The sequence below is a fragment of the Asparagus officinalis genome, chromosome 1 (assembly GCF_001876935.1).
Source record: "Asparagus officinalis chromosome 1, Aspof.V1, whole genome shotgun sequence".
NCBI lineage: Eukaryota > Viridiplantae > Streptophyta > Magnoliopsida > Asparagales > Asparagaceae > Asparagus > Asparagus officinalis.
Window position 1 is genome coordinate 1,308,537 of NC_033794.1, and position 528 is coordinate 1,309,064.

Here is a 528-nt window from a genome sequence, read left to right on the forward strand (position 1 = left end):
CCACAGCAATTTAGAATATAAATAGTAGGAATGGGATTAGGAACTTAAGAGGGAGTTAATTAAGTTTGTGGGACAACAAATTAAAATTCTTCATCTGGCTGTTTGTTTCCCTCGGACTCGGAGGGAGAGAGGGAGAGAAATAAGGCAGGCCAACAACTAGCTAGTGATGGAATCTAATTTTTCAAACTGCCCCCATAGATTTTCTTTTGCCTGCCCTTCCCTTTTACATACAGACAGCTAAAGGTCGAGATTCATCTTCTTCGTTACATCAAATACAAAATTGACATATTTGTTACTAATCATATATTCATCTCGGGGAAAATGTGCCTACCTGCCTGGTACGTGCACGCCTGCGTGTTCCCCTTACTCTTGTGTGCTGGGATGCATTTCATGAATTTAGCCTAAGGGGCTGTTTGTTTGCAAAAATGGGAAGGGGAAAGCCTGTCAAAACTGACAGTTTTTGTCAGATTTGGCAGCTTTTCTCTAACTTTCTCCTTCAAAAAAATGAAACAAACGGGCCCTAAACTT